Source organism: Pithys albifrons, chromosome 1, assembly GCF_047495875.1.
Source record: "Pithys albifrons albifrons isolate INPA30051 chromosome 1, PitAlb_v1, whole genome shotgun sequence".
In the NCBI taxonomy this organism is placed as follows: Eukaryota; Metazoa; Chordata; class Aves; order Passeriformes; family Thamnophilidae; genus Pithys; species Pithys albifrons.
In genome coordinates, this window is record NC_092458.1 from 92,379,199 (window position 1) to 92,402,249 (window position 23,051).

General features: G+C 38.7%; 1 protein-coding gene across 3 annotated transcripts in view; it reads left to right on the plus strand.

Moving 5' to 3' along the window:
• The window catches only part of ZBTB20 (zinc finger and BTB domain containing 20), a 511,236-nt gene that overhangs the window by 13,198 nt on the left and 474,987 nt on the right, over positions 1 to 23,051 (plus strand). For 2 of the 3 annotated variants that reach the window (XM_071560523.1, XM_071560539.1), the window contains exon 1: positions 14,734 to 14,955. The exons of the other annotated variant lie outside the window; for it this stretch is intronic. The gene's annotated coding sequence lies outside the window, so the exon portion shown is untranslated. Of the gene's footprint in view, positions 1 to 14,733; positions 14,956 to 23,051 lie in introns of those variants that run through there. 3 annotated transcript variants of the gene reach the window in all.

Below are 23,051 nucleotides of genomic sequence, written 5' to 3' on the forward strand. Positions count from 1 at the left end.
GCTTTATAGTCCCCCCTGTGAATAGCCTAGTGAAAACCATATGTGAAATATAAATATACTGGGACTTAAAAATGGAGCTGCATTCCAGCCTTTTAAGTTAATTTTGTAACATGCTGCATCTGAGAGCTTGATGTGTGTTGTATCCAATGCTAGCTGAATACTGTGGGGCTTAATAAATGCAGTATGTACTGGAGACACTAGAGGGTCTGATGGAAGATGTGAAAGAAGAACAAGAAGATGGTGGGAAGAGCACATTTTAGTGGAAGAACAAATCCAGTTAGAACCAACTGTCTGCTTGCTTCCTTTGGTCTGAAGGCAACAATGAACTCCCGTTGTCATGCTGAGTCAGTTGGCAGTGACTCACTTTATCAGTCTCAAAACTGTCCAGCATTTCATCAGAGCTGGATTACACAATGGCTTTTTCCTTTTCCCCCTTTTTTCCCCCTAATGCACTTTTAATATTAATAGGCACGGAAATCATCTGACGTTAACATGTTTCCTCATTAACTTCTACTTTTTTAATTATAAGATTATTAATCATACAACTTCCCAAAGAGGGAAATACAGTAATCCCAAATCTGACTTATTCTCAAGCAAAAACTTTCTTAGTTATGTGATTCTCTCAGTTAAAACTAAGTTAAAGCCTTTTGTTATTTTCCACAGGATATTGGCATAGCTAACAGATGCTCACAATTGTTCAGCTGAGGTATGAGTTCTCTATTGGATGTAGAGAGAAAATTTGTATGTGGAAACAGCAGTCAACATATCAAAGCTGAATTTTTCTCCCCAGCATGACTTTTTTTTTCCTGCAAGCCGCTTGGAGAAAACACAAATGTAGCATTTTATCCACTGAAATAGTGCATACAAATAATGTGATGTATTTTATAGGCATATTTATCCCTTGAAAACAAAAAGACATGTTACCTAAGATGTATATTGCAATTAAAAAACAAGAACATCTCCATGGTCTCTGTAGCCTGTGAAAAATGTAGGTCTATGAGGCTTTGTATCTCACGCTGCATATTGGTGCACTTCACCAGATTCTTTTATTTTAGCACCTATGCTGTTACACAGTTTCAATGAAAGTGATATGAATAAACTAAAAATGTGTAAAAAGTGATGCTGAGTTGGCTGGACAGCAATGCATCTGTTCTAAAATCCAGTATTTCTAAGTTCAGTCATCTTGTCTGCCCTAATTTAACATCTGTATTTTTCACCTGCATGATTAAATTGATTGTGTTCCTTCAAATCCATTTTTTATTGCATATTTAGTGCAAAATATGGATCTTCAGTTTTTATTCTTAGAAGATTTGAGATAATTGGAATATGTTCAGTGCCTGTCCCAACCTTGACTCCCTATCCTGCGTTTAATCCCATCATCTGTGTTGCAGATCAGTCCTGGTGGCTATGAAATGAAAAGCTTTCAAGGGTCTTTGAATAATTTTTTAATTTTGTTCTTCAGTGGTTCTAGTTCTTTGTTGTTAATTAGATCAAACCACATTTCCACTGAGGCTGTAACGGTAGTGTCATCAGCCTGTAATCTGTCAAGTCCCTCTGAAACCTCCTTCAACTGCTTTTGTAAATTTAGTACCTCTCTGTAAAGTTCCTTGCAGAGAAAAATGTGTGCTATTTTTGATCAAAGTCCTTCTTGTTCTCAGTGCAAATTTCAAGACACTTGTTGATGCAAACATGGAGACACATTTTTGAGAGCAACACTAAGTGTTTCAGGAACCAGAGCACTTTTTCACTCAGGTTAGCCTTTTTCACTCAAGTTAGCCAGTGTGCTGGTGACAGCAGAGTGATTTTTGTCTTTAGGCTCTATAGTACAGTTCTGGAAAGTTTGGCTGTTACTTTTTCACTCTATGTGGCTAAAATATAGCACCGAGCAGTCATATATCAGAAGAAGTAGTTTTAAACATTCTTGTTTCAATTTTGTTTTTGTCGTCTAACCAAATAGTAAAGACATCGTTTGTATCTCCCTTTGTTGTTGGATGGTATCTTCAGTAGCGCTGCACCAAGATTTGTGATTTTTATTTTGGTACAGGATTAGTAGCAGTGTACAAGGACATACATTTCATTGTCCATAAGCCTGTGGCCATTGGGAGATCATTTGTCATGGTCAGAGAGCCAACCTGCACTAATGTTATTGTTCAATGCTGTAACTTTTATTATCCCCCTGTTTCCTCTCATGGAGATTCTTGTAGTGGACAGCTGAATTTACAAGTCTCTTAAAGAAATGTTTCAATCATTGCTATCACTTGCTCGTTTTGTGTTCCATTGAAGGCAATATCGTTTAAAAAATAAGGTTGCATCTTTCTTGTAAAGCAGAGCTTTTCTATATAGCATAATCAACTGGTAAGCTTATGTCTGGGTCTTCAAGACACAAAGGTGTCTGATATTGAAGAGCATTTGGAAGGTTTGGAACACAGATTTAAATCATCATTTCAGCTACATTTAATAATTATAATGATAGCTTTAAAACATCTCACTTTCAGGATCATCAGACTCATCAGAGTTCTGCTTCAATAGTTCCACTTAAAAGAACATCTCATCATGCAGGGTCTGCAAAAATGAATTGTCTGCACTTTTTGAGATGGATATGAATTTATCCCAACTTCTTGAACAACTTTTGATAATGCAGACACCTTGCTGTTAAAGAATTATCTTGGGGTTTGTGTTACTCTGGTACATGCATACACTTGTTGATTTCTTCAACTTCTCCTGAAGGCAGATAAATGAATATTTTTATGTGTTAACCATTAAGCTCCAGTTCATAACACTGGTATATTTAATATTAAAGTAGAGCAAGAAGCCTGCAGCCTGGATTTAACAGTTAGGATAGAAAACCTGAGTGAGAGCAATAGCTTTTGTTAGACTCTTGTTACAAAACACTCAGACTACATAATGGAAGTTTTTAGATACTGAAAATATTGTAAGCTTATGTTCAAAACTCGTTTCATTTATTACTTTCTTTTAGCATCAGATAAAAAATGATTCCATCAAGTAGCAGCCCCTCTCATCAGGCCCTGAAAGCATTGCTTCTTCTCCATTTAAGTAGCAAGGCAAGAGTGCCCATTTTTGTTGTCTTATATGACGGCCAGAAATATTTGTACTCTTGTCACTTTCCTGTTGAGTTTCAGAATGTTTAAATTTCTCACTTGCTGACAGAAATTAGAGCCTAATTTTTCAAGCATCACCTCTTCCTATTCTTTGTTATTTTCATGTAAACATTTCTAAGTGCCAGATTCTGAATAGTCAGCACTAATAGAAAAATGCCACTGGATTGTTTCTGCATCTGACATTGTAAATATAGGTATCATGTCTCATGGACTCCTGGCCAAATGAGATATAAGCAAGCCCACAGCAAAATGTAATAACATCTGCCCTGGGCCTCTTGTGAGGGGCTGACATCTTGGGTCAAATGTATTTCTGCTTTTGAAACCACCCCTAGCTTTGTGTGTCAGGGCTCTAGCCCATCAATGACATCTGTGTGAGTTTTGGTTTGGTGTTTAAGTGGGAGGGCATGGGGGGACACCTCTCTAAAAGTCAGTGTTCCTCAGATGCTTTCAGTTGCTGAAAAGAGAAAAATATGCTAATTAACCAGTACCATGCAATCTGTACTGCTTTTGTTCATATTTGTAATATTTAATGGTCCTCTGTAGTTTATTGCCTTTTTTGCCTCTGTTTTGCTTGTTTGTTTTCAATCTCTCTCACACCTGGGGAGCACCTGTGTGCCAGCAGTGTTCAGTGCCAGGTTGGGTGAGGCTTTGTACAACCTGGCCTAGTGGAAGGTGTCCCTGCCCGTGGCAGGTGATTGGAACTAGATGTTCTTTGGGGTCCCTTCCAACCCAAACCATTATATCATTTTATGGTTACCCTCTCTGGGCAATCTTAGATGTATTTCTGTTAAATGAAAATCTAGTTATCGGTTTACAAGTAACAATTTAAATTGTTTATTGTCATTCTCTCAAAGATGCAGGTGCAGATACTGCTTTAAGAGAAGGACTTAGCAGATATTCCAGGAAATTCCAAGAAGCTTTCTGTGGGTTTAGATCATGGCCACAGAGGGAGAATGTGTGGAGTGGTAACTGTGTGGGATGCGTTTTGCTCTTTATTCATCGAGTACTTCCTTGTCCCCACAGGGACAGTCTTAGGTCCAGAGCTCTCCTCAGAAATTTCCAGGACTTGATCCAGCCTTTGGTGCACATGAGACAACCAAGGACTGAAAGGCTGAGATAGCAAGAAGGAGTTGGAGCATGGAGGTGTGCTGAGAGGAGCAGGGCTAAGGCTGCAAAGCAAGCATGGTTATTTATTGTACTTTTTTTAATCACATGGCACAATCCACAGCTCTTCCCAGATACACGTGGGTTTCTGTGATAAGCCTAAAGACTGCAGCTATAGGAAATTCTTCTTTAGCCCAGCAGTAGTAACCTAGGAATTTGTTTTTAGCAGAAGGGACTTCAGTCCAAAGTAAAATCTGTGATGGTGGAGGTGCTACTCCTAAAACACTGGAGTGCTTTCTGGCCATTTAATTGTGACAATGGAGTAATTCAAGATACAATGTTTTACTTCCAGCTTTATGGTCTGCCTTTGCCACAGTTTTCAGCCTGGTTCCTAGTCTTTATTCTACACTTCTCTTTAGCTATTAGAAAACAAACTGGAAATTTCTTCTTTACTGTAGTAGGAAGTTTTTTTATAATCCTTGTGGAGAATGAGATAACTTCATGCACTTTTCCCTTATTTTATTCCCCATTTTGCCTGTCTTGTTCCTTGATGGCTTTCATTCTTCGATCAATTCCATCAAGTTTAATTGGAATTTTTTTTGTCTTCTCTTGTGATAAAAAGATATTTTCAAGTAATCTGTTTCTTTGGGCCCAGTGGTAAAAGGGCTGTCTTTGGGAATTTGGACATCTATTTTCCATTAAAATGAATGGAATAAAGTGTTAGTATCTTGCAGGGATTTGAACACCTTTGAGCTATTGTGAAACAAGTATTCTCTTTCCTCTGAAAGTGAACTCTTGTCGTAGGGATGGATAATCTTAAGCTTTGAGACCTGTGGATAGTGCTGTACCATGCATGTGGGCAGAACCTGTAACTTTTTGGGGTTTGTTTGTCTTGCCCATAACTTTTCCTTTCTCACAGGAGTAGCCTGTAGTTATCCCAAAGAACTTCCACATCAGTAAGTACCTAACACCAAAAATTCATAGAAATTGTTATGTCGTGTCTGCTCCAGAAAATGATGTACTTTATCATTTATCTTCCTATTGAGAAACAGGGAGCAGACTGAGTTGACTTTTAGCAGTATGGTAAACTGGTGGGTTTGTTCCCTGGTGGTTGACTTCTTGTACTCCAAAATAATAGCTTTAATTTAGGATGTAAAAAGCTTGTAGCCTGCTTGACTGTGAGGTTCTAATTAAAGATTGCATCAGATGTGAGCTGATACTTGTTTATTTCCAGTTAGTCTCCTAATACCAGAAGTCTTGGATGTTTGATGCAGTGTTCACTCTGAAGACTATTGTCATTCATTTAAATGTAGAAACTATTTACTGCTTTACTTTTGGGGGATCTCTTTTCAAGAAATAAGACAGAAAAAAAGAAGAGAGAGAATTCTGTTACACAGACCTTCAGCATTGTCACACTTTTATACTTTGAGCCCAGAGTATTATTTATACTGAAACAGCGGTTTGAGAGAGTAATACCTCATAAATTCTTCTCATTGTAAACCTGTAGCTACCTTTTTCATACCTATTTTTAAACTGGGCACTAGATGCTTGTATGAGCTGGATGTGATGCCTGAAGAGCCAATCCCAGCTCTCATGACTGAGAATAGCTGTGTTGCACCAGGTAGCCATTAACAGCTCACTCAGTTTGCCCACAAAAGCCCATATCTGAGAATACTCATTGAATTTTTCTGGTATGTTGCATCTTTACTATAGGAATCCCTAGGAACTTCAAGTTAAAACTCATTTACTTAACTTAGCTGGCTGGATGCATGGTGTATAGCTCAATATTTATATGGTATTTTTGTGAGACGTGATTTCCATCTCTTGCTTGGTGCCTGGCCCACAGATGGTCTGCTGAAGCTGTGAGACTTTGATTTAGCTGTAGTGGTAGTACCTTTGTTTCTGAAACAGAAAGCTTAAAGGTATATTGGCATTTATGATTCTAACATCTGTGATGTTATCACAGTGTGGTAAAAACAAATGTCGATTCATTCTGAGACTACAGCAGAGAGTACTTAAAGTCATATTTGTCTCCTGATTCTTACAGTGTTTTGTTGGCTTCAGAACAACTCAACAAATGGAACAGTAGGACAGCAAAGTACCAGTTAATATAAAGTTATCTTTATTCCAACTTCTGTTTATTTTACTGAGTTTTTTGTTGCATACTATCAAATGGTTTCACAATGTGACCTCTGATTTTGAAACAAAACAAATTAAATGTTAGTTAGTACTGATTAGTGCAATGTTAACATTGATTCTTTATTTACTCGAAAATCAGGAAATTAACGTTCCTCTGACAAACTTAATTATGTCTAATTGCACAGATATTACAAAGGGGATCTCTCATTATATAATCATAGATAATCCTGGTAGCGATACCAAATAATACAGTCCTAGCTAATAATTGCAAAGAAAGTTATAGAAAAGGAGCCCTTTGACCATAAAATAGTATCTGACTTGGGCTCGTTACAAAACCTGACTGAAGAGTAACATTGAAGTCAGTCCACTTTGTTTCTGTTATATCATTTTGAAAATATTATGTCACCTTTTTCTGTATGTTCTAATTCTGTGATGAAAGACCCTTTTGTTCAAATGCAGGCAAAATAAAAGGGTTGTTTGTTTATAGGATATCAAAGCTCATTTCTGTCACACTTAAACCACCAGTAGCCTCACTAGATCTTGCAGTTTTTGATAGGTCTGATTGAAAGAAAGGCTCTTACCTCTATTCTTGTGTAAAATAAGACCTGAGGCTTAATTTTTAGTTAATGCAGCTTTTTGCTTTTAATTTCTTTGGCTTTAAATAATAAACTCTCTCATATTTTCCTTACAAAATGAATTTCAATTAATATTTCAGGAAAAGAAATACAGTTCTAAATGTGTCCTTTAAAACAGCTGAGCAAACTGTGTTCACCTAATAAAAAAATACTCTCCTTTAGGCTAAAACTAAAGGACTAATTAGAACCAGTCTTTCCTAGTTTTTCCAGTGGAACTTTGCTCATATAAAGTAAAAAAAAAATATTCAGACCTGGACATTCCTTTTCTTTATTACATCTAGTGTATCTTGGTTTTTATTCTTCAGAAACATCTTTTATTAAATGTTTCAAAGCTGATGAATCCTGCCCATATACACACAAAAATAATCCCCCCGTGGTGGTCTACTCATAATCAAGGTTTGTGAAACTTTTATATGTAATTTTGGTGGCATCGCTGCAAGTAAAATGGTCACATCCTTAGTAGTGTTTCCTGTGCATTTGATACAGAGGTCAGTGGTTAATTTTATTGTTGGAGTGGACTTCTGAGGCTATCAAGGATAAACTTTTGCTTGATGTTTTACTCATTTCCATTTCTTTACTGCATAGTCTCATAATAGTTATTTTGCCCTGGAACATAATCAGGCACCTTTTTTTATACTCACAGGTCAGAGCCAGTTGGCTTAGATGCCCCCAGGTCCCTGTGTTTTATGTTTTCTATTAGCTGGCAGTGGGATTTGGGGGGCATATATATCCAGAAACGCTAAATGTGGGGACTTAGCAGGAATTTGGGCCAACTGAATCTGAGTCTTACAGTGAATTTTTGGGCTGAACTGCTTCAAAGTGAGATAGAAGCCTAAGAGGCCTGAGCAAAAATCCAGCCTTTTCAGTAACCCTCAACTCCAGTAAATGCATTGCTTTACCTCTGCCTAGAATACATGAAGAAAAATCTCACAGAGAAACTTTCTCATAAGGACTATATTAGAGGAAAATAATCCTACATCCACTGAAGGGATGTCATGGTGAAGTATTAGATGAAGAATAGCTCTTAGTGTTCCTCCTTTCAAATGTTACAGCATTATTGTATATGCTGTGATTTATTTTTATTTTTGGTCATATAGGTTTAGCTTTAAGAAAATAAATAAAGAGATTTCTAGTTTCAGTAATTGCATAAAAAAGCTTTAAAAGTACTTCTGATCATAAAAGAGATAAAAAATCCTTGGCTTTTAAGAAAATCACATAACTTTTAGAGCATACTGAAGAGTTTTTGGTTGTTTAAAATTTCAATACTGTTTGTCTCTTTTCTGTAGAGGAGTTTTTGTTCATTTCATTTACAGTCAACAAAATAAAAGCTGAAGTATGAAATTTCTGTCTTTGTACATCTGATGTACTGAAATTGCATTTTTGTTTTTATTTTTCCAGAAGTGGCTATTCATTTGGGGGGCAGTACTCTCAGATGTGATATTCTAAACTAGGAGATAATTACCTCTTGAATGAGTAGCACCTTTGAAAATGCTGACATAAATATTTTCCAGGTAGAATGGATTCATGCTGATAGGCTTATGAAAATACTCAGTTGCACCCAGAGGGTATAATAACAGCTTCCAAAATATTGCTGGGGATGCATCTCACTTTTTTTCCCCATCTAGATCAGATCTTCATTCACGATAAACTCAGTGCATCTCAGCTGCTCCAACAGTCAGGACAGTCGCACAAGTTTGGTTTGGTTTGTTGGCTATTTAAAGAGGGTTAAAGTACAAGTGTTGGCCACCTCAAGCTTCAGAATTTTCATAGCAGTTCATGTCATACCCACCAATCTGTATGACAGCAATCAAATCCTCTGCATGCTCCCTAAATTTCAGGAACAAAAATAGGAATCTTTGATAGTCATCCCAGTTATTTTGTAGAAGTGAGGGATGGATGTGCATCCTGACTCATTTTTTACCAAAGCTCCTTTCAGATGGTAAAACTACTTTTTACTATCTCTTATTCAGTTTGGGATGGATTCAGTATGGATTTTCGTAGGCAAATCATCAAATTTCTAGTGCTTAAATGTTGACTGAACTGCAACATGACTATTTATAATGGATTAGAGGTAACATTTGGGAACCATATAGTTACATAAAAGAGGGTGCACTATACAATGCAGTAGACTATGTAACAAGATCTGACTTCATTGTAACTCCACAGCTTGCACGAGGGCCTTGCAGATTAGCTCAACAGCTAAATTGGTCACAAATGGCCTGCTGATGCAAATAAAGGTAATATCCCAGCACTCTGTAAGTGGGGAGGATGAACACAAGTGTAGCCAAGGCCCCATGGAACTGCACCTTGTCAGGTGTTAAATAATTGCAACACAGTCTGCACATTTAGGGCAAACAGCTGATAACACATGAACATCCCAAGTGCGTGTGCATGTAAATGTATGAGGACTTCTTGTATGGTTTTGGTTTTGGAATTGAAAAGTGATATGTGGGTATGATACTGGTCTTCTGGAGCTGATGATGATTCTTAGTCCCTGTGGGTGGTGATTGATACAGACCAGTGCTGATGAGTGTAAAAGCAAGGGATTGGCCTTGCTGGGACAGAATTTATTATGTTGCCAGATTCACTGTCACAATTTAGTGATGTAGCAGTAATATTTTCCCAACACAGTACCAGAGCAATGCAGTACTGTTGTATCTGACATGGGATGATTATGCAATGGAAATACCATTTTGCAGCCTTTGTGCAAAGTGGCCCAAGGGCTGTGAGGGAACAGTCATTGTGCAGAGCGTTGGTTTACTGAAGTGCAGGTAGTGTCATCATAAAGTGGGCATTTATGGTACTTGGTACATACTATTGCAAACAGATTTACACAAGTCTATTGAAGCTGTGTGAGACATATCAGCTTTGCATTTTGTTTATTATTCAGTACATTCTGAGGTTAAAAATACCAAAACAAACAACATTAGAAAAGCCAGTTCTGGTTCAGTAAGTGCATCCCAGTCTTGCCAATCAATTGGGCTGTCTGAGAGACTGATTCATAAAGACAACATGGCCTGAACTTCTGATCAGGAAAGGCCAACATCCCAATTTCACTTTTATTCTCAACAGAGTGATTAACTCTTTCTTTTTGCTTTTTACTAGCTTTAAAATGAGAATGACAGTAGTTTTTTTTGTCAAAGAAGGTTGTGATACTTGATTTGTTACTGATTATGTGCACCTGAATTATGGAATGATGGTTCAAAGTTGCTAAATTAAAGTATTACTTATTTGGAGGTCTGGCAGTAAGTAGTGTCTGCTGAGATGGGAGAACAATTGAGATTCATTGCATATTGAAAGGCACCGGAAGTGCATTGTATTTCTCCCTTTCTATCCTCGACATCATCACCAGTAAATCGACAGGGATAAAGAGGTTTGTGTGGTCCTTCTACATTTTTTGCTGGCCCCTGCTGATGGAAATCAAACATTCTGTCCTCCCGCTATCTTCAGGTTTAAAAACCCTATTTTTAATCACTTCATACAGGTAGCTAATTTGAATCAGCCTGCCACACTGCAGGACTCTTGTGCTTTTTTAATTGGCATCTTTCTCATTACATTTGCACAAAGTTGCAGAGACACTGCAGGACACCAGTAGAGACATCTGAATCACCAATCCTGTTGGGCTGGCAACATGATGGTGTGATATACCAGGGGAGTCTGGGAGATCTGCATATGTGGTTAAGGGACTAAGTGAAAGCAATCGAGTTCAGACATGTTGCTGTGAGTGTTTCTAGGTCCTGCCTATACCATCTGAAACAGAACTGTGACAGAAATTTGCCTGGGATTTTTAACAGCAGCATGCTGTTAAACCAGCCTGGTTTCTAAGAACAGTTTGTGGGATTCTGGAAAAATGGAGCTCCCTGAAGGTAATAATGGAACTGTTGCAAGGCAGGTATGTGAAGTACATCAAAATCACTGTGTTAGCCCACCACAGGGATAGGCAAGGTACCCAACCAGTCAGTCCCACTTTAATTCCTTCAGAATTTGAAAATCAACCCTTAGATATTTGCTAAGAGGCTAGGTTTTGGTTCAGGGGTTTTGTTTGTTTGTGGTTTTTTGTTTTGTTTTGTTGTTGTTATTGTTTTCCAAAGGAAGTAGCTCTTAGCCTCAAACATGGTTATATGATGCAGTGACTCCTTTTCCAGTTTTGACTGCCAGCAAGATTTGTCTAAACTCAGTGTGTTGGTGCACCTAGACACATAAAAAGGGGAGGAGAGACTAGAGCAGTATAGAATATGTTATTTGACACCAAAGCACCTTCTTTCCCTCTCAGTCTGTCATCCAGATTCTTGTCCTTTGCAGTAAAGTCTTTCACAGCTCTGGTGGACAGTTTAGTTTTCCCTATCTCCCCCTCACTACTGAAGATCATTGTGTTCATGGGGCTCTGCAGATGAGAAGACTGTTTGTGATGGCCATGTCGTAGTAGGTGTAGGAATAGGTAAATGAATGTATAGCTAAATAAGACAACCACAGACTGAATTGTGTATTGACTCACAAAGGATGTATGGGATAGTTAAATTCAGGACTTGTTTGTTCCAGGGTATAAAAACCCCTCGAATTTTGACACATGTCGGGCACATACATGGAGGTGCTAACCCTTGTGTGTGCCCCAGCGCTGAATAAGGGTGTGCTTTCCTATCCATGTGTACTGTGTAATGGATTCCTTTGAATCAGAACCAGTTGTGCAGATCTTGTGAGGCTTTTTTATTCAGGTCACACATACTTGGATTTCATAAAGACTATGGGTAATTCGATTAATTTCTGATTAAGGGCCAAAACTACCTTAAGTTGGAATCTAATTCATATTTGCTTTTCAACAATCTCAAGGTTTGAAGGTGTTTGGTTTAGCTCTATAATTCAACAAGTACACAAACCCCATGCGACTTTGGAAAGGACTGGCTTTGGGTTCCAGTTTGGGTCTGGCTCTAAGCATTGTTGTAACTGGATGGAATTGGGCTCAGTTTTAGTCTTCTTACTGAGATTCAGGCCTCCTCAAAATATGAGAAAATTTGGCCTATGATCCTGGTTCAGATGCATATATGACATTTCTAGGAAGTTAGAGGAAGTAACGAGATGCCTCCCAAATTCCAGGTTGTGGTTCTGGATCAACTGCAAATCTGAACATTTTTCAAACTTAAGTGTTTCTGACTCAGTACTCAGGTTTTTCTGAATGTCTTAAATTTTGAACGGTTGAAACCTGTATTTTATCCAAACTTCATCCATTTTGAATATCTCTTCAGATTTGTATATGTAAGGTTGGTAGGACCTCATGTTAGGAATTCATGTTAGTTTGGGGTCAAATATAGCAGAGTACTAAAAACTTCACAAATCTGATACCCTTTTTTTGTGGTGTAGATCCAGTTTTTAAATTTTAAATTCAGAGACTATTTCTAGTATTTGAAAAGAATATAAGCATATAAACCCCTGTGATTTTCATCAGCTGGCTTTGATACAGGTCCCCTTGATGAAGTATTTACATTTTCCCCATAATATTTGTCATCGTAAAACTCTGAGGGATGCCAGGATAAGATGGGAAGACTCTTCACATATTTACAGTACCATCTACTCACGGAACTACAGTTGAGTCTGTTTTACAGATGGAAAAACTGAGGTAGTCAGTGCTCAATTGGTAGTTACACGGCCAGATCGAGTTACCACAGTTAGAAGCAAAGTCTACAAATGCCCCTTCTGCTTTCCTGACCTTACATACCCTTTAATAAGGTGATTATGGTCATAAAGCCCAAAGAAGAAAATATGTAAAATGACCAAATTATCGCAATATATACTTGGAGTAACTTGTAGAGCAGCCTCTACATAGGCCAGGTGTGTATGTAGCTAAATATTAGAGAAGGAGCTGAACTAAGTCACCTATTAGAGTTTTTTACTCTTTATATTTTACCCTAAGGTAAGAAGGGCTGTGTTTTGATGAAAACACTAATGAGAATTAACCTTTTGAAATAAATTACTTAATCCTTCTGTATTTACTGTACATCTGGATGAAAACAGAATTTTTATAAGTGAAATACTAAAATGTGTATCATCTACCGGTGAACAAAACTAATCAAATTCACCAGTCACCAGGCTGGTTAATATTATAAAGACTCTGTGAATCATGAATATCCAGCCAGCCTGAGGGTACAAATCCATGAATCTAGCGAGTTTACCTGTCTCTCTTAGTCAGCAGGCTATCCCTTTTCCATCACTACAATTTAGGCATATATTGCCTAATAATAAATGTGATAATAAAAATGTATTTTGGGAAGCAGGATGTTGTAATAAAGCTTTAGATCAGAAGTGAGATTCATTTTACTTAATTTAGCCAACTACAAGCTAGCTGCCTAGCCTAATCTAGTTGTGTAGGCTCTCTCCTGAGTGGGGAGAGAATGGAAAAAAGCTGGGATGAATTGCTTTTGGGAGGTGCCTCTCTCTCCACTGACAATAGAGGGAGCCTACACAACTGGCTTAGACAGGACACTTAACTTTTAGGTGGGTATGAGTTACTCCAGGCAAATTCTGTTTTGCTCCAGTAGATTTGGGTTCTCATCTGTTTTTCCACTAATTTACAGCATGGTGTTGGGAATATCACTTCACCTTTTTTTTTTTTCCCCCCTTGGGCTCAGTTTCTCCATCTAAAAAATGACCTGTGGCTAAAGTTCTTGGAGAACCTTTACCAAGGAGGAAATGTTAGTGCAAAATGTTGTTTCCCTGCTCTTGCTACTTTCACATGCCTGTAGTTGTCATTAAAATTAACAGAATTTTTGTTACAGCATAGGTTTACGTGTGATGAGAGCCAGGGCTGAGTGAAAATTATTTTAGAAGCAGCCTATATCTTCTTCAGATGTGACAGAATATTGTAAAAATAAAAATCTAGTAACCGGTTGCATGTATTGATTTTCCCATCTTTGCTTTCCCTTCCCTCTACCTGTCCATCCCCAGTCCCCCCTCCCAGCAAAAATATATAAGGAGTGGGGAGAACGTTCTTCAGATTAGACCTGTATTTTAAATAACCTTGGCCTGTTTGCAACTGGGAAAATGTTTTTTGCTAGAGATTTATTTCTGTCCTTGTAACACCATGTACTATATGCATTGCACCTGTTCAGACATAAGCACAGCACATTATTATAGCTGTAGGGGTAGAAGCTTCCCAATATATATTTTTGAAAGGAGGGAATGCTGGGGAGAATAGCCCTCTCTTTTCAATTGTTTACCGAGCAGTCTCTTAGGAAGACTTCTTCCTCATCAAGATCAATTTTCCCTGCTCCCCTATTGTCTGGGGAAACCTATCTTCAGGAGCGTCTTTCTTGAAAGATCTCATGACTTTAAAATCATCAGTGGGCTTTGTGTAGTCTGCCTGTCAAAAGAGATATGTTTACACCTTCCCTGCATGTGTTAGAGCTATAAGGTTACAGAGCAGAATGGCTGATACGTTTCGGCGCTTCATGCTAATATGCACAAAAAAATGTATTTATGATAATCATATGGACTGTCTGAAACAATGCATTCCAACATCCTGCAACATAAATAAGAAAGGTGGAGCCAGCCGGCACCCAAGTGTTTATTTGCCAGCAATCCTGCTCAGCGCCGCGTACCTTTCCTACGCTGCCTCAGCCTGGCAGTATTGAACCTGTTGCTGCATTAGCCGAGTTGTATTTTGCTGGAGAGGGGAAGGAGGGTTGTCTGCTGTCTGGTAGGAGGGCTTTGTCTGTGTGCGCCTTTCTCTCGCTCCCTCTCTCGCTCTCCCTGTCTCTCGCACTCTCGCTCGCTCTCGCTCGCTCTCTCTCGCTCGCTCTCCCTTTCCCGTCTCTGTGGTTTGTAAGGTAGGTTGCAGTGTGTGTATATACACAACATCAAGAGCAGGAAAATGGACTCATTAGGGAGGCAGGCAGTCATTACCACTCACACTGTACTTCCAGGGAGACAGCGACTATGAGGAGACAAACTGAGGACTGGGGAACAAGGTAGGCCAGCCAACTTTTATAAAAAATAAAAGAATAAAGCCTCTACTCTCCTTAAACCACCAGCACTTCTTTATTCCCTCCCCCCTCGCCCCCCCTCGATTTTTGATTTAGAGATGTAAGTTTGCTAGACCTATTTGCTAGCTTAAAATTCGGAACATGTATAGAAGGCCTTACCCTCTACAAATGTGTCCCCCCCCCGCCCCTCACTTATTTAAGGGTGTGCCCCCTTATGATTCACTTTAATTACTTTTTTTTTTAATCACGAAGGAAACAAATACATTTGTTTTCCAACACTGGTTCCAAGTAAATCAATATCTTTCACTCTTTTAAAACAGCTCTCTCCGTATGTTTGTGGGTCTCTCTGCCTTTTCTGTTTATGCAGTTCCATCTGTCCGTCCATATATCATGTTCTCCTTATTTACTGCTAAATGGGGTTTTTATTAGTATTTGCCAGTGACTTTTAGCTGTAATGCCGGTGACCAGGGTTAACGGTGACTCTCGTCCTTTGTTTTCTATATTTATGCACACTGTAAGTTTAAAGTCCATGCTTGGCATACAGTAAATAAATGCAAAAAAAAAAAAAGAGAGAAAGCAGGTTCCTCTCCTCCTGACAGGATTTTTATTTAGAGATTTTTCTGTTTGTCTGTTTTGGTGTGGGGGCGGAGGGGGTTAATTTTGGTTATTGTACATGTACTTTTTCTTCCTGGATATTTTTAACATCTATTTTTCATTATTAGTGTTTTTTCCAGTTTCCTTTACTAGGAAGAAAGGAGACGTATATTCTAACTTTTATGTTGCTGATCTAATGTAACATTATGGAGGCATCACTGGGTTAATAAGAATTCAAACTTTCTAAGAGGGAGTTTGTATCCTTGGCTGCCCCCCACCCTCCCACTTCATGCATGGTTATGCTTGTGTTTCCGTGTGTACTGACGGGGAAGGGAGGGGGGGAAGGGAATAGATATTTTTTATAGTGGTGGCAAATTATGAAATCTATCGAGCCATTTTGTCCAGAAATAGTAACTATTTATTTACCATTTCTAATTCCACAAATATGCTGCTTATTTGTAATTTCAAACATTAAAGCTTTTCTCTGAATTAGTTTTTTTCTTTTTTTTTTTTTTCTGGAGAGGGTTTTGTGATGCATTTCATAGCCCATTTAGCATTGTCGAGTTTTTGGAGCCCAGATTTATCATGGGTTCTAAAGACTGCTTAAACTGATCCATTTGAAATGGCCTTTTTATCTGAGCTCTTGTCATTTCTGTTGGAGAGTAAAACTGCTACTCTGCTGGTAACAAAAAAAAAAAATGGAAAAGAAAGAAGGGATAGTGGAAGGGAGTTACATAAAATGTTCTGGAGAATTGTAAGTAATTATATAAAATGGACGCTGATCAGTGGAGATCTCTCAACAGTAACAATCACCTTTTTTAATAGAAAATTATCTATTTAATAGCAAGAGGCGGACTTCTTAAAAAACATGCATTAGGCCTTCCTTTTAGCACAAAGAAGTCCATAATGCAATATTCCTAACCCACCTGAGACTGCCTAGGAGTTTCTCCAAAACCTTCAAATCCTTTGAAATGTTTCTTAAAAATCCATTATTTTGCAGCCAGAAGGAACTTTTGCTGCCAACAGGGTATTTTTTGCTGTTGTTTGGGGTTTTTTTCAGCTGTCCTTTAACTTACGAGTCCCCAGTTTCAACAGAAGTGCCTCCTCGCTGGACAAACTAAGTTAATTGAAATCCAAAGCAGCAGATCTATTCACTGGTACTACAACTACAGAAACTACTTGCTCCATTTTATTAGCAGCTTTATTTTGAGAACATGAGCAAAACTTTTCAAGGTTTTATATATCAGTATGCCAAGAATTGGTGGCTCATCTCTTAGCTGGGGAATGGCATTCATTGTTTACTATTTTTTTTTACTCGTTCTTTTTATTCAAGCTTCTAAATTACTATTTTGTTTGTAGACTTTAAAGGTGTTTCTTGCTACAAATGACCTGTTAACTGCAGCAAGGTACTTCCTCCCCTCCTGAAGTTTGAATCTTAAACTTTAAAACTCACAGTGGTCGTAGAGGGGATGCTGAGGTTATGCCAAAAATGTAGGGGTCTTACAGGTGGAGTTGCTGATCCCTCTAGATGGTGGTCAGCCTTGAGTGAGGCAGCAGGAGTGTTAGCAGCCATCCTCCTCATGGGATGGATGGTGAGTTTTCAGGCACCTGTCATTATCTCCCGAACCAGTGCAGGTTCCTCAACAGCCCAAGTTTTTTTGTAGGAAAGGACATGGACCTCTTCTCAGGATTCTTCCATATACATTTAGAAGAAGCCCAGACTCATATTAGCATTTTTGAAAAACTTTAGAACTGACTACAGAATGCCTCTTGATTTTATGAGAACTCAAGGCAAGAAAAATTCAAGCAGAGAAAGTGAATCAGAGTAACAGAAACATTTTTCATTCCTCAGTAAGACTTTTTTCCTAATATTAAAATCTTTTCCACTAGGAAGATGTAATTTTCTTTGAACCCCAAATATATTCCAGGAAAAAAAAAGTTAAAAAAAAAAGAAGTATCTTAGCTCTTTCAATAGCACAAAGTCCGTTTGCAATCTGGATACAGCAGCAAAGGGTAAAGTATGCCTAAGTAAACTTAAATCCGGCATATGGTGATGTCGCTGGAACTCGGGGAATGTCAGACCTGTTGGCCAGGGGTGTAGGGCCGGGGCTGGCGGGCGGTGTGTGCCGTGCCCGGGTTCACTGCTCGCTGCCCGGGCAGCTGTGCGGGGCAGAGCTCGCCGTGTTGATTGGGTCACAGTGTGCTTTATTTTAGTGTTGGAGCAGACAGTTATCTAACACACCCACATGAGGAAGTGCTCTGGAGCAGTTATTTCATGCTTTGCCATGCCCTGTAGCTAGAGTAATTTTGGGCTGACTGGTGTGTGTATTTGCCTCTTTCACTCCTGTGAGACGAAAAGCAGTGCTGTTGGGTTTTTGTGTGTATGTTTTTGTGGTGGTTTGTTTTATTTTAACAGGACCAAAAATGGGATATCAGACAGTTAAATCCAAATACCAAACAAATACCAAGTCAAATTATTTTTAATAGTAGAGGATTTTGCTTTTCTCTTAAAGAAGGAAAAAATATCAATCTTGTTTATTTTGAAAAAGACAGTTGTAGCAATTTCCTGAGTTGAATTATCATTATTATAAATATTACTCACAGTTTTCCTATTTTTGCATTTTCTTCATAGGCCCAGCTTATTCATAAGGGAAAACAGCTGCAGAATATTTAAAAAAATGTAATATTATTTATATAAAACTTTGATGTAAATAGGGAACAGTGTCCCCTGCTAGAGAATTCTGTGGGATGGTTTACAAATCCCATACAAGAGAGATTACAGTCTTAGATAAATTGTTATTTAAATCGTTGCAAGAAAACCCTGTTCATTTTTGCAGACCATAGGAGGTTTTAAGCAGAATAATTTGAATAGGAGTTCTGTTTAGAAATTGATGGCATGCTGTGGCCTTATAGATTTCAGTTGGTTTCACTCCTGTCTGTTTTTATAGGACTTTTTTACACTGCGATCTCTACGGTGAAGAGCTTCTGCTGAAAGAGATTCATAAATGTTAATGGAAACTTAAAGACTGAAATTTAACTTCAAGTTACTTAGTTTTCTGTTTTGTTTTGTTTTAATGAAACAATGCACTGGAAATAGTTACTTTTAAAGAATAACTTGTTCCTTCTGTAGGGTCTGACATTCACACTATGCTGCAGAGGGAAAATGATGGCAAATCAAAGTGAAACAGACTTTATTGTTCTTGTTAGTTTGGCCTAAGAAAACTCATAAAGTATTGAACCGTACCAACTGTGAAAAATAACTTGTTTTTTTAATAATCTGTTTATGCGAATAATCCAGATTTCTCTTGGTGAAGTGTTTGACTATACACCAAATTTTGAGTTACTTTTGTAAAATCTGTACAGCTTTAACTTGGGGAGATTTTCACAGATGTATTAAACTTTCACTCAGGAGTGAATAAAGGCAAAGGCTTTTGTCCAGGTGGTTTTTGCTTTGATAGTGTTGCCTATATTCTTGGTTATAATTTATCATAAAAGTTAATATTTAGTTCTAACAGCGCTGATCCCATCCTCCTCTAATAGGAAACTGGCATTTCAAAATGATTACTGCTCCTTATGTCTTTCATGTGTTCTTACATTTTTGTACTTAATTCTTCAGCGCCATCATGTACTATGACAGCATTTTGACTGCCCGGTGCTGACGGGAGCTCTGTTTGCAGATGGGTGTTGTAAAATGGTCACCAAACGCACAGGGACATGAACCACCTCCTTCTTCCGTGGCGTCTGGGGCAGCCAGGGCTGCTGGTGCTGCCGGGCAGGTTGCTGTACAACCAGAGGTTTGCAAGAAGGGAAAAGTTCAGCTTGTACCCTGTGCAGTGAAGACTGTGTATCTTGAAATAGTCAAAATACGGGAATGGGAAATTGGGGTAATGGGGTAAAGCTGCCTTAAAAGAAAAAAAAAACCTGATTCTCTGACAGCTGGGTTTTGGCTTTAGTGAAATGGGTGTGGAGAGTCCCAGTGTTTGCCATGGGTCAGATGTTCTCCTAGCAGTAAAGCGAGTCAGTGACTGCATTGGCACTAGGTGGCACTATGGGAAGAAGGGACATGGACTATGCCAAAACAAAGGCTGAAATCCTTTCATGCCAAGAGTGGTCTCTTCCCATCAGCAACAACTTGCCCCGCCAACCCCATGGAGGGCAGATTTGCAGTCTGTGCTGTACTTGTTGTTATCAAGTACTGTACCTCAACACCTTTCATGGCTGACAGGTATTCTAACAGAAACCAGTCTTACCTAATCCAAACACTGTCAGCATCTTTAGGTCTTCAATCTTCAATACCTCATCCTAATCCTCTACTTGTGCTTTTCTGAAGTGGGTGGACACAGATCTCTAGGTAACATTTTATGATTGACTTACATAAATGACAGTACAAAGGGTGAACCAAAACTTGTAGTGTCTTCCAGAATGTTTGAACTGTTAAACCAGTGGTTATAAAAGTCTGAACTAAAACCATTTGGTAACTACAGGAAAAAAGAAAAGGAAACCTGAAAAGGCAACACTTTCTATCCTGTGTAGAGCACCTGTGGGAAATCCTTTGCAAGACAGACATAGTGCCAGTCTGTACGATCCACCTGTGGATGGCCTCTTAATGGTACACTTTCATAGTGAACTTATCTTGGGATTGTGGTAGAGCTAAAATGCAGGCAAAGTGTACTGTGTCATTTGATTCTGAGGTAAATACAGCATGGAAATTACTGATCTTTTTTTCCTGTTTATTTTTTTTCTCAGCTAATAGACAAGTTTTCTAATACCTTGCTTCTAAAATCTTCAATAGCTGTGTGATCCTTGAGGATAAAAAGTAGGACTGGGAAACTTGCTTTATGGACTTCAGAGTTGCCCTTTCAGCCAACTGAAAGTTAATTATTGATTTCTCTTTCCTCCCTAGAGATCCATATGCCTTTCTTTCTGACTAGAAAGTTAGTGGTTACAGTGCAGGAATTTGAGAGCAATCGTCGTGTGGCAACACAAGATTTCATGGGCAGGATGTCAGGAACGGGTAAGGTGGAGGTTGACATGGGGAGAGAGTGAAGAAAGACAAGTAGGTAAAAGCTTATGTCCACTGTTGTTTTATGTGGAGTGAATGTGGAGCCTATTATTCTCCATGGCTTTGGCTCCTAAACTCCTAACAATTTGATAGCTAAGTGAGTCACAGGCATTAGTGAAAGATGAATCCTGAGAATAAAAACAAAACAACAACAATAGCCAACCAAAAATTCTCATTGTTTAGGCACAAACACAAGAAAACCATGTTTAATTGCTGATGTGCTCCCTCTGCTGGTTCTCTAAAACTGACAAATGCTATTCCCAGGAGACCGGGCCACACCCTCTGGGACACTGCCTGACAAAAACTGTTCCTAAATGAATGGCTCTGAGCTCTCTTGCAACGAGTGATATAAAGAGCAAAAGAAGTCTTCTGATGACGTGTGCTAAAGACTAGCATATCAGGCATGACTGCTGAGCGGTCCTGAAATTTCAATCCTGTAATTCTACCTTTTTTGTTTCTAGCCTTACTTATATTTGATAAACGTTCCTTTTTCTATCATTTCCCAAAGTTTGTATTTTCCATTTTGCTGTGGCTGCTTGTAGGATTTTTCCCATCTCAAGGAGTTTTATCAAATATTCTCATTGATGCTTTTAGTTTCACTTTTAGTGTATGTAGTATCTGAAGAAGCCCTAATGTAGCTTAGGCTTTGGCAGCTTCCAATTCTTTCTGTCACTGTCAGTTAAATCTGCTTGTCAGCTTTGAACTGTTGTGCCCACTTCATCCTGTCCTTTGGCTTGAATGCTGGCTGTTTTTTCAGGATACTCTTGAACATCCTTCCTTGTTGTGATGAATCTGTATTTCTTTTCCAAACATAGACTGAATTGTTTAATATGTTCCCTACACAGCATATTTCCCTGTAGAGAAGTTTTTAAATTCCAGTATTTTGCACTTTCCTCCTATGAAAAAATGTCTCAGTCCTAGAAAATGTTTAGTATTGGACAGAAAAAACTGAAGCAAGCTTTATTTATTTCCATAGAATATTTTGAATGTGTGGAAGATTTCTGACATACTGGTTATATAATAAAATATTGTCCTGTGTTTCCTGTATTTTCCACCTATGTAGACTGTCATGATAAAGAGCCTCATCTTGCAGCTGTTGACACATCAGAGAGAATCAGCTGTGCAGGACTGGGCTCGAATTTTCCATGTAGAGTAGTGAAAAGTTTCCTTTCTGCAAGTCTCATGTTTCCCATCTAGGTGACTGCTTATTAAATCTTTACCCAGTAGGGACAATAAACTAAACAGCCTGGTGGGTAGCTAATTGTCTGGAGTGACTCAAGCCACATATAAATCTCATTTGTACTCAGTACGTTGACTCTCTCTGGCCTCATTGCTCTTTCTGGTGTTTGTTCATTTTGAGATGGCTGGAATATAATGCAAAGAAAAGAATCCCTGGGTCTTCTTCCTCAGAGTCTCAGAGGATACTTGTAGACTGATGCTCCATTATTTTTCCCTGTCATAGGTCCCGATGTTTAGGAGCCCGCCCTCCAGAAACAGTGCAGGGCTCTGGCCCCCGTGTGGGCAGTCACAGCAGAGACAGCACCGAGACCTCATCACCCTCTTCTCTCCAGGTCCCTGGACATGAGAAATGGTAGTGGGGGCTGGCATCTCTATGATAGCTTGCCAACCTGCTGTACCTGCTTTGGGGATAAATAGAGAATACAGTGCCTGGGGCTACCAATCTGGCACCTTGTGCTGGTGCTAAACTAATATCAGTCATTAGAAGTGACGTGAGTTCCTGGTGAAGGCCCAGCCTCTCCTGGCTCGTGGCTGAACTGTTTGAAGTCCAAGCCGTGTTTTGTAATTTCCAGCATTTCACAAAAATGCTGCTTTTTTTTTCCTGTGCAAATGACAGCCAAGTTTTTAAAGCTTCGAAGCGTGCTCCAATTGGATAGAAAAAGCATGTTTAAGATGGCGACATTTCCTAAATGCGCCTGTTCCTTCTGAGCTATACCAACTTCAAATCGTTTATCCACCAGGTCAGTCAGGTTCATCCTGAAAGATTTCACTGCTGTGAAAGCAACTGCTCCTGAATGAGATTAAATGCCAGTTGTGCTTTTGCAGTACAGTTGGCTACGTAGAACTTCATGCTGGACAAGAGAAAGCTCAGTTAGTCTCCGTGGTGCTGGGCATTTCTGGATTCTGGAATTAACTTGCTTTTTCTTCCAATCTCTGAGTCCATTTTTATATAGGACTGGATCCCATTCCAAGTCTTTCTTAATACTTTTGTTGGCATTCTTTTTCAACCTGTTTACAGGGATCTTAAATATTTTGGTCAGCACAAAGTCATGATGCAGTATTGGAAGTTGTAATCAAATTGCAGTGCAGTCACTACTGTATGCAAGGTACTGATAAGGATAACCCCCTCATTAAGAAAACAACATTTGTAGTTTGTTTCTAGCTTTTTGTGTTACTTTCAGCATCA